Raw genomic sequence first — 10,631 nt, forward strand, 5'->3', positions numbered from 1 at the left:
TCAAGCTGACCAAGTGATGGGCATAAAAGCAGGTAAGCAAACAGGGGCAGGGCAGGCGCCAGGAGGCACCTTCCTTCGTGTGCCCTGGCAGCCCCCCAGGGTGCCACCTGCACCCACCTTGATCAATGGAGGGGAGGGAGGTGCCCCATAGCAGGAGGAGTTCTGGAGGAGAAGCTGCTCACCTCGCTGGGGACCTTCTTCTGCCCCCCAGTGAAGAGGGGTCCCTTTTCTCCACCTCTTCTGACGCAAATGGGGGAGGGGGCGTCAAGACCCCCCACCAACTGAAGGTGTGGAAGGAGGGGCGGGTTGAGTCAGTCCCACAAGGCGGTGCATGCTGGGAAGAACGCGATGAGGGGTCGGGGGGGGGCTTCTCATACTCACCCGCCGCCGCCGCCGCCGCTGCTCCCCCCGCCCCACTCCGGTCCTGAGGGGGGGAGGGAGGCCGAGGGAGGGGCAAGCGCTGCCCCCTGACGGGGAGGGAGGGAGGGGAGAGGAGGGAGGGGGCCGGGGTGACGTCGAGGGCAGAGGAACTGCGCAGGCGCGGAGGCTCAGGTGCAGCCGCGGCGAAAACAGCAGCTGCGTTGCCGGGGCAACCAGGCCGGCGCTTCCACCGGCGTCGGTTGAGGCTTCCTCCCCCCGCCTCCCTCCAAGCCCCGCCCACTGCCGGAGCAGCCGGAAGTCCGTCAGGTGCAGCTCTGGCCAGAAAGCCGTCCGTTGCTTTTATCTGTTTTGTAAAAGACTTTAAGATTTTTCCCTGCAATCAAGTGATCTATCTATAAATAACATGAAATAAATCAGTAATAATAAGGAAAAAAAGAAAAAAGGTGGGCGAAACAGTACAAAACAAGAACCAGGAAACAAACCACGCTTCACAGCCATTACCTCATAATTGTTGTGATATTATTATTATTATAATTATTATTATTATCACTACTACTACTTATTACAGCAGTTTCAACTAATTTTGTGTCATTGATTTTAATGGGATTTTCTTTGGATTTAAGTGGTGTTAAAATAATATCTTTACCACCTTTCTGCATCGAAACAGAACGCGCTTGCAGCAAAGGTTTAAAATCAAACCAACAGGGAAGCCGCCTGATGCTGCCTCACATCAGTTCTCCATGTTGCTCAGCATCACCTACACTGGCTGGCAGCAGATGTTGCTCCAGGGTTTCAAACAGGAGAAATCCCCAGCCCTCCCTGAAGCTGGGACCTTCTGCACACAAAGCATGCGCTCTGCCAAGGAGCCATGGCCCAAATAAATATAGTGGTCTAATCCCACCGCATAGAGAGGCTCTGTTTCCCCATTATGACTAATAGCCCTATTTAATCTCTTGTTGGAAGCTGCCCAGAGTGGCTGGGGAAACCTAGACAGATGGGCGGGGTATAAGTAATAAATTATGATTATGATTATTTAGCCACATATTTGTCAAGATTGCATTTCTATTGAAAAACTAGTAGTCATTTTGTTCAATTCATTCTTGCTGAAGTGGCACGTCCTTCAGTATCTGAAAAAGAAACGGATAAACTTAATTGCAACTGGGTTGTATCCAATGTTAATTCTATTCAGAGTAGACCCATTAAAAATAATGGGCGTGACTAACTTAGGTCTATTAACATCAGTGGGTCTACTCTGAGTGTAGCTTGTTTCTTTGAACAATTTATATACTGTTTAGCATCATGGTTCCTAAGTGACGTACAGTAAAGTTACAAAAGAGACAAAATCAGATAAATTTAATAAATGCCTACTGATTTTTTTTTTTAAAAAACTTTGTTGAGTTAAGGATTACCCATGGATTGTAATTTGTCAAAGTAAAATAATTATTTTTAATATATAAAAATATAATATAAAAACTTTATTTTTGAACAATTTCATATTTTTTAAAATATCTAAACAAAAGTAAAAAACGTAAAGTAAAGTAATAATGAACCAATTACCAAAAGTGGAGATAATGGAAAGATATAAATGAGCAAAAGAGGCAGATACGTTGTGGTGGTTATCGTTTTTTATATGCCACTTAATTGCTAAGGTAGCTTCTAAGCAGTTGATGAGTATAAAACCAATTATAAAAAGCACATATAATTAAAATGGACATTAAAACAATTTCATAAAAACATTAAAATAAGCACCCATAATTAAATTGTAAAATATAGGCAGGAAAAGAAAACAGTCAATGTACAAAACAATACATTCAAGTTTCATAAATGACTCTCCCTCTAAAGAAATAAAGAACAAAGCCTCGCCAGCTCTCTACTAAAAGCCTTTGCTGATTCAACAAAAATTAAAGATGGAAATCATTTCCACAAAAAATTGCTTGAACGGAAAGGACTGTAATTTGTCAAAAGTATTAGAAGCTCCACCCAGTGTGATGAAATTTTATCTGCAACTAACATTTCCCACCCCCTTCATGGATCACTGCCTTGCCGTGGCAAAGGGGCTTGAATAACTCGGAGAAGCTATGAGCTATGCCAAGCAGGGCACCCAAGATGAACAGGTCATAGTGGAGAGTTTTGACCAAACGTGATCCACCTGGAGCAGGAACCGGCAAGCCACTCCAGTATCCCTGCCAAGAAAACTGCATGGACAAAGACAACAGGCATATAAAAGTTATGACGCTGGAAGATGAGCCCCTCAGGTCGGAAGGCGTCCAACATGCTACTGAGGAAGAGCGGAGGACAAGTACAACATAGTCAACAAAAGAGTGGCAAGAGCTGTACTGGGATGCAATCTCAAAAATGATAGAATGATCTCGATATGAATCCAAGGCAGACCTTTTAACATCACAGTAATCCAAGTTTATGCACCAGCTACTGGTGCTGAAGAAACTGAAATTGACCAATTCTGTGAAGACTTACAACACCTTATAGAAGTGACACCAAAGAAGGATGTTATTTTCATCATAGGGGATTGGAATGCTAAGGTAGGAAATCAAGAGATAAAAGGAACAAATGGCAAGTTTGGCCTTGGAGTTCAAAACGAAGCAGGGCAAAGGCTAATAGAGTTCTGCCAAGAGAACAAGCTGGTCATCACAAACACACTTTTCCAACAACACAAGAGATGACTCTACACATGGACATCACCAGATGGGCAGCATCGAAATCAGATTGATTATATTCTCTGCAGCCAAAGATGGAGAAGCTCTACACAGTCAGCAAAAACAAGACCTGGAGCTGACTGTGGCTCAGATCATCAGCTTCTTGTAGCAAAATTCAAGCTTAAACTGAAGAAAGTAGGAAAAACCACTGGGCCAGTAAGATACAATCTAAATCAAATCCCTTATGAATACACAGTGGAAGTGAGGAACAGGTTTAAGGATTTAGATTTGGTGGACAGAGTGCCTGAAGAACTATGGATGGAGGCTCGCAACATTATACAGGAGGCAGCAACGAAAACCATCCCAATGAAAAGGGAAATGCAAGAAAGCAAAGTGGCTGTCCAACGAGGCCTTACAAATAGCGGGGGAGAGAAGGCAAGAAAATGCGAGGGAGATAGTGAAAGATACAGGAAATTGAATGTAGATTTCCAAAAAATAGCAAGGAGAGACAAGAAGGCCCTCTTAAATGAGCAATGCAAAGAAATAAAGGAAAACAACAGAATGGGAAGAACCAGAGATCTGTTCAAGAAAATTGGAGATATGAAAGGAATATTTCGTACAAAGATTACCATAATAAAGGACAAAAGTGGTAAGGACCTAACAGAAGCAGAAGACATCAAGAAGAGGTGGCAATAATACACAGAGGAATTATACCAGAAAGATATGGATGTCTCGTACACCCCAGGTAGTGTGGTTGCTAACCTTGAGCCAGACATCCTGGAGAGTGAAGTCAAATGGGCCTTAGAAAGCACTGCAAATAACAAGGCAAATGGAAGTGATGATATTCCAGCTGAACTATTTAAAATTTTAAAAGATGATGCTGTTAAGTTGCTACACTCAATATGCCAGCAAGTATGGAAAACTCAGCAGTGGCCAGAGGATTGGAGAAGATCAATCTACATCCCAATCCCAAAGAAGGGCAGTGCCAAAGAATGCTCCAACTACCGCACAATTGCACTCATTTCACACGCTAGCAAGGTTATGCTTAAAATTCTACAAGGAAGGCTCCAGCAGTATGTGGACCGAGAACTCCCAGAAGTGCAAGCTGGATTTAGAAGAGGCAGAGGAACCAGAGACCAAATTGCCAACATGCGCTGGATTATGGAGAAAGAGAGTTCCAGAAAGACATCTACTTCTGCTTCATTGACTATGCAAAAGCCTTTGACTGTGTCGACCACAGCAAACTATGGCAAGTTCTTAAAGAAATGGGAGTGCCTGATCACCTCATCTGTCTCCTGAGAAATCTCTATGTGGGACAAGAAGCTACAGTTAGAACTGGATATGGAACAACTGATTGGTTCAAAATTGGGAAAGGAGTACGACAAGGCTGTATATTGTCTCCCTGCTTATTTAACTTATATGCAGAATTCATCATGCAAAAGGCTGGGCTGGATGAATCCCTAGCCGGAATTAAGATTGCTGGAAGAAATATTAACAACCTCAGATATGCAGATGACACAACATTGATGGCAGAAAGTGAGGAGGAATTAAAGAACCTTTTAATGAGGGTGAAAGAGGAGAGCGCAAAATATGGTCTGAAGCTCAACATCAAAAAAACAAAGATCATGGCCACTGGTCCCATCACTTCCTGGCAAATAGAAGGGGAAGAAATGGAGGCAGTGAGAGATTTTACTTTCTTGGGCTCCATGATCACTGCAGATGGTGACAGCAGCCACGAAATTAAGAGACGCCTGCTTCTTGGGAGAAAAGCAATGACAAACCTAGACAGCATCTTAAAAAGCAGAGACATCACCTTGCCAACAAAGGTCCGTATAGTTAAAGCCATGGTTTTCCCAGTAGTGAGAGCTGGATCATCAAGAAGGCTGATCGCCGAAGAATTGATGCTTTTGAATTGGTGCTGGAGGAGACTCTTGAGAGTCCCATGGAAGATCAAACCTCTCCATTCTGAAGGAAATCAGCCCTGAGTGCTCACTGGAAGGACAGATCCTGAAGCTGAGACTCCAATACTTTGGTCACCTCATGAAAAGAGAAGACTCCCTGGAAAAGACCCTGATGTTGGGAAAGATGGAGGGCACAAGGAGAAGGGGTCAACAGAGGACGAGATGGTTGGATAGTGTTCTCGAAGCTACCAGCATGAGTTTGACCAAACTGTGGGAGGCAGTGGAAGACAGGAGTGCCTGGCGTGCTCCGGTCCAGGGGGTCACGAAGTGTCGGACACGACTAAACGACTAAACAACAACAACATTTCCCACGGTCTGACACTCACTCACTGAATAGGGGGAGAGCTGGGATTTCGTAGCTCTTGAGCATAATAGACTGTTTCCTTCTGATCTGTGTATAGATAGGGTCAGCATCAGGCAAAACAATCCTGCAGATTTTCTCGGTACATTCTATGTCCACTCAGCCTGGAAGGGGGGGGGAGGCCAAAAGGCACCCTAATTTCATTGTTTTAGGTGCTTGCTGAAAACTTTTGTTTCGCCAAGCCAGCCCACACATATAATTTAGTGTTGTAGTTCTGTTTTTAAAGTTTTGTTGATTTTTATCTCTTATTTTAATGAAGATGGTTGTGCTAGAAACCAGGCTGTTAGCGTTGCAGCCCCAGCTTTCTGGAATAAGTTAGCAGCCAAAATCAAAGAGGTGCCCGGTGCAAAGATGTTTAAAGTGCCCGAAGACATTTTTGGCTAAGAAGCCTTTCCCTGAGGTGTGTCTTGGTCATTTATGAAAGATCAGTTTTATATCTGATGGAATTGCTTAATTGTTTTTAAAGTCTGTCGAACTGATTTTTTTATGCCTGGAGCTTGCTGTTTCTGCATTTTGTTCTGCTTTCAACCTGCACACCACCACTTCAATGGCTCATGCTGTCAAGTGGTCTGTGGAGCCAGAGGGATGCAGTGGTTTGAACCTTGGGCTACTCGGTACCTGGGAGATCAAGCTCAGCCCCCCCCCCCCCAGCCATGAAGTGCACTGGGTAACTCTGGGCCAGTCGCTGCCTCTCAGCCTAGCCCACCTCACAGGGCTATTGTGAAAGCCATGTAGACCACACTGTGCTTCTTGGAGGCAAAGGTATAGAAATAACGTAAGAAATAATACTGTAAGAAATAATATATGTGCTCAATTAACAATCATTTTATATTATTATAGAAGCGTGTATAGGATTGCATTCATAAGCAGTTTAAAAGGCATATTTAAAAGACACTGAAGGTCCTGTGCCTATGTCAGGATTGATGCCTATGTCTTCCTTCCCTCTTTTAATATTAATTGGCTCTTTGGCTCAAACACAGGAGCCCAACTGTTTATACAAAAGAGAAACAGAACTCTTATTATATGTCCATTTGCCTGTAAAAAGGTTTTCAAAGCCCATGTTATCTCTCGTTACCTCATTTTTAATGGTGGGATTTGAAGTAAATGTTGCATTTGGAATTATTACTGGAAGATTTTCACATGATCAGATTTAACTTTTATTTTCCAGTTTGGAAAGTAAGCAACTTGCTTTTCATACAATCTCAAAACTTGCTGATTTATTTTTTTTAATCATTCCAAACTTTAAAAGAATTGGGGTTGACAGGAATCAGCTGAAACCAGTCAGACATCAGGCACAAGAATCCTTAACCAAGACATTAAAAGCATCCCATTCCCCAGAACAGGGGAGGGGAAACTGCAGCCCCCCAGGTGGTGGACTCCGGCTCTCATCATTCCTGACAACTGAGCTTGATGGGAGTCAGAGTCCAACAATATACAGTGGTACCTCTGGTTGCAAACAGGATCCGTTCCGGAGGCCCGTTCGCAACATGAAAAGCCTGTGACCTGAAGCGCCGTATCTGCACAGGTGCGCGGGACAATTTGGCACTTGTGTGCGTGCGCAAAGCGCAATTTAGTACTTCTGCATATGCGCGAGTGGCGAAACCTGGAAGTAACCCTTTCCGGTACTTCTGGGTCGCCACAGGACACAACCTGAAAAAACGCATCATGAAGCAAATGTAACATGAGGTGTGACTGTATGGAGTCTGGTAAATATAGTGCAGCAGTAAATGGTTGAAAAGAATAAATAAACTTAAATATAGTGCAGCAGTAAATGGTTGAAAGAATAAATAAACTTAAGGTGTTTTTTTTGGCAACAACCAATTTACATGTGTCTGATTGATGTGTGATCATGCAGGTGTGGAGGGTGCCGAACCTGGAAGTGACCTAAAAACATCACTAAAACGTCACCAAAAGGGTGGGGCAGAACAGGTGGAGTGGAGCAGAACATTTTATGCAGCCCCCCCCCCCCCCGACACCAGGGGTGTGTGTTTCAGAACAGAACCCCCACTCAAAACAAGGATTTCCTGTACTTAGGTTACAAGGTGTGTGTCTGAGGAAGATGTATTGAAATTCTAACATACCTCCCTTATGAATACGTGTTTACCCTTAACCTTATGCTTAGAATAAGTGCACACACACAAGAGGAATAAAGAAAGGGTGGTTTATTACACGCAGGTCCCACTATCTGAACACAAGGCATTCTCAGGAAATCATTGGTTAGGCGAGCGTTCACATAACAAGTCAATGATTTCCATTAATTCCTATGGGGGAATTTTCAATGCGTTTCCAACTGCAGAATTTTGACCCCCAAATGATGGGGGGAGGGGACCGGGACCAGGAAAACATTCTGAAATCTTGCAAAAGGCAAACAAGGAAGAAAAAGTTCTCTCTTATTTGTCCAATCTCCCTCCCTCCCACCATGGTTTCTCGTGAAACTGCTGCCATGGACCAGCGAAACACAAACTTTTTAAGGCTGACATTACTACATGCAGAACAAACAAGCTGACAGACAAAACACTTTCCGAAATATATAGTACATCAGATTTATCTAAGAACTAGTACCAGGGTCAGAATGATTCATAATGGGAGTTTCTTTTTATATCAGATTATACCAACTGTCCTGCTGCCACAATCGACAGAAATAAACCATAGAAAAAATTCAGATTGGCACCCCTCCCTACACTCATGGCAAATAAAGCCATTCTAAATATAGGTTTTACATGTAGCCAAGCTGCAGTCAAGAAGCTAATACTAGCCCATGCTAATGCCTATTGATACTGAACAAGGGGCCCCATCTAGGGGGTGGCAAGGGGCCAGCCCCCCATATATTTTCAAGAAGGGGGCCACCCCCCATTCTGTGGCAATCCTCAAAAGGACATGCCAGGACGAAGATGCTTTGCCTGCCGTGTCCTTTTGAGGATGCAGCAGGGGAAAGTGTATTTGCCCAGGTGCGTCCCTTTGATGTGACAATCCCCAGAATGCCTCCCCGGAAGGCGCTCTGGGCATCTCTGCCAGGGGCGTGCAGGGCAAAGAACTTCACCCAGCATGTCCCTTTCACATGAGACGGCCTGGCTGGACTGGGTGGGGGTCATGCATGTGATGTCCTGCATGCGTGACAGCCCCCTCCCCCCTCCCCAATGTTGGGCACAACTCGGTGCACCTGTGCCAAACAAACCTGGAGAAGAAGCAGGAAGGAAGTAAAACCAGAAAGGGTGCATTGCAGGCCAAGTGCTGTCCGTGGGGCTGGCAGAACTGGGGGGTGGGGGGCGGGAGCCTGCTGGACTCTCGGGGCACCTGGGCTTGGGCACCACCTTGCTGCCCCTTGCGCACCCCTTAGCTAGGCCACGGGGGGGAAGAAGAAAAGAGGTATTTCCTATTCCTTCCCCACATTCTTTCTTCAACCAACCATAGAAAAAGACGTCCTCAGGCACAAATCTTAAGCTGTTTTTGCTGTAAATAAAAGTATTTTACCTGCATTTAGTTTACTGCTGTTGCTGCTAAGGATGAATGCTTGACTGTGAGTAAAATATATGTTTTAAACTTTTCAGTCTGTAGCCTGTTCCTTTGAAGAACGGGGTAACAAAAGGGGAGTTCAGTCTAATGGCTAATTCCTATGCTTTCAATTAAACTGCATAAGGTGCTCTGCCCAGTTTATTTGAATGCACGTGGTAAATGGATCCTTTTCGTCTGTTAACGGCCACACGCAGGTCTGTAAACGAATACAGTATAATAGAGTTAATTGCATTCCCTCACCTACCATGTAAAACCCATCAGTTAGCACCAATATGTGCAGAGAGAGGCAGCCTTCACCTGAGATCTCCTTCTGCTTTGGCTCACATCTTCTTTCACATCCCCCAGGTGCAGACATTTTAGAAAAGCTTGCTGGAAGAAGCAGCCCTGACACAGCATCTTGGGTTCTTAATGCAGGATCCATTTAGAGGTCAGAGGAACAGACAGAATAGGCTGATTCCCCAGGGATCTTAGCCAGAAGATAATTTCATTTCCTGGCAGTGACTGAGGCAACATTAAGTCAACTGTTACTACTTTGCTATATGGCATTAAGGGCAGAGCGGGCAACAGTCCAACTGGCTGCAATGGGGAGGTGTTCAAGGATGGATGGAAGGAAGGAAGGAAGGAAGGAAGGTAGGTTCAATCGTTTTCTGGATCCAGTAATACTTGTAGCAGGTCTATACTTTTTGTTGTTTGATTAATAAACAGTAGGTGGCAGAAAAGTTACACGAAACTCTAAAGCAAGTTTTATTAAGTTTAGTGAGAGGTTAACATTGAAAGCCATGCCAAGTAAAATCCCAGAGTACCTTATGCTGTTTGCATCAGATATAATAATGATTATTTTTAATAGTATTAGTAGTAAGGATTTATGGATCTGTCAGTTTTGGTTCTCTCAGTTTCTCATTTTTCTAGTATTAAATTCAGTTCTCCACATTTCTGCAGCACGTTCTCCACATTTCTGCAGCAAGAGGCACAAATACAAGATGGGTGACACCTGGCTTGAGAGCAGTACATGTGAAAAGGATCTAGGAGTCTTGGTTGACCACAAACTAGACATGAGCCAACAGTGTGACGCGGCAGCTAAAAAAGCCAATGCAATTCTGGGCTGCATCAATAGGAGTATAGCATCTAGATCAAGGGAAGTAATAGTGCCACTGTATTCTGCTCTGGTCAGACCTCACCTGGAGTACTGTGTCCAGTTCTGGGCACCACAGTTCATGAAGGACACTGAGAAACTGGAACGTGTCCAGAGGAGGGCAACCAAAATGGTCAAAGGCCTGGAAACGATGCCTTATGAGGAACGGCTAAGGGAGCTGGGCATGTTTAGCCTGGAGAAGAGGAGGTTAAGGGGTGATATGATAGCCATGTTCAAATATATAAAAGGATGTCACATAGAGGGGGGAGAAAGGTTGTTTTCTGCTGCTCCAGAGAAGCGGACACGGAGCAATGGTTCCAAATTACAAGAAAGAAGATTCCACCTAAACATTAGGAAGAACTTCCTGACAGTAAGAGCTGTTCGACAGTGGAATTTGCTGCCAAGGAGTGTGGTGGAGTCTCCTTCTTTGGAGGTCTTTAAGCAGAGGCTTGACAACCATATGTCAGGAGTGCTCTGATGGTGTTTCCTGCTTGGCAGGGGGTTGGACTCGATAGCCCTTGTGGTCTCTTCCAACTCTATGATTCTATGATTCTAAGTTTCAGAGATCCTCATCAAATTCATCAGCATTTTAATGTGAATTTCTTCTAATAAACACAATTTCACATGCA

Source organism: Podarcis raffonei, chromosome 16 (genome assembly GCF_027172205.1).
Source record: "Podarcis raffonei isolate rPodRaf1 chromosome 16, rPodRaf1.pri, whole genome shotgun sequence".
NCBI lineage: Eukaryota > Metazoa > Chordata > Lepidosauria > Squamata > Lacertidae > Podarcis > Podarcis raffonei.